Source organism: Dermacentor silvarum, chromosome 1 (genome assembly GCF_013339745.2).
Source record: "Dermacentor silvarum isolate Dsil-2018 chromosome 1, BIME_Dsil_1.4, whole genome shotgun sequence".
Lineage (NCBI taxonomy): Eukaryota > Metazoa > Arthropoda > Arachnida > Ixodida > Ixodidae > Dermacentor > Dermacentor silvarum.
In genome coordinates, this window is record NC_051154.1 from 381,696,137 (window position 1) to 381,696,856 (window position 720).

Genomic DNA, 720 nt, shown 5'->3' on the forward strand with positions numbered 1-720 from the left:
ACTGGCGTTTCTAAAGGCGTGCTTTAGATTTTCAATTGTAAGGGTTTAATGTTCTTATAAAATTGGGCCAACATGCGGGCACTGGAGCCACCGTGGCCAAGTCGTTCCTGAAAGAGAAGCATGCGCTCGCAATCTTCGACACACACGAATATCACCAAAATATCACCGTGACTGTCAGTTGGAAGCTGATAATTTTCTCCGAAAATATTCAAAAAATGCGCCCAATGTGATCGATCAGCTGGACCAGTGCAGGCAAAGTAAAATAAGAGAAAAAAGAAGAAATTTAACGCCCTATTATTGAGGCAGTTCGTTTTTGCGGGCGACAAGGTCTGGCTCTCCATGGCCTTAGGGACAGTGGTCCTATGGATTTAAGCAAAGCCCCCGTTGAAAATACTTGTATTTTCAGGGCGCTTCTTCACATGCGAGCTGATTGTGGAGATACATATCTGAAGAACCATTTGTAAAGTTGCCCCAGTAATTCCTCGTACTTAAGCTCAGGGGCGCTATAACGTAAAATGATTCCAAACTGTTTTTATCCCAATTTCTGCAATCAGCCTGCACGATTGGTCAAAACATTTTCGGTCCACTCCCAACTTCGCCTGTCTGTCACGCGACGTCACGAAAACCGCGATAGCTCCCCACCTGATATAACATGTGCACACTGATTATGCATGATTAAACCACACAAAAGAAAAATAATCATTCCTGATTCGACGCCTT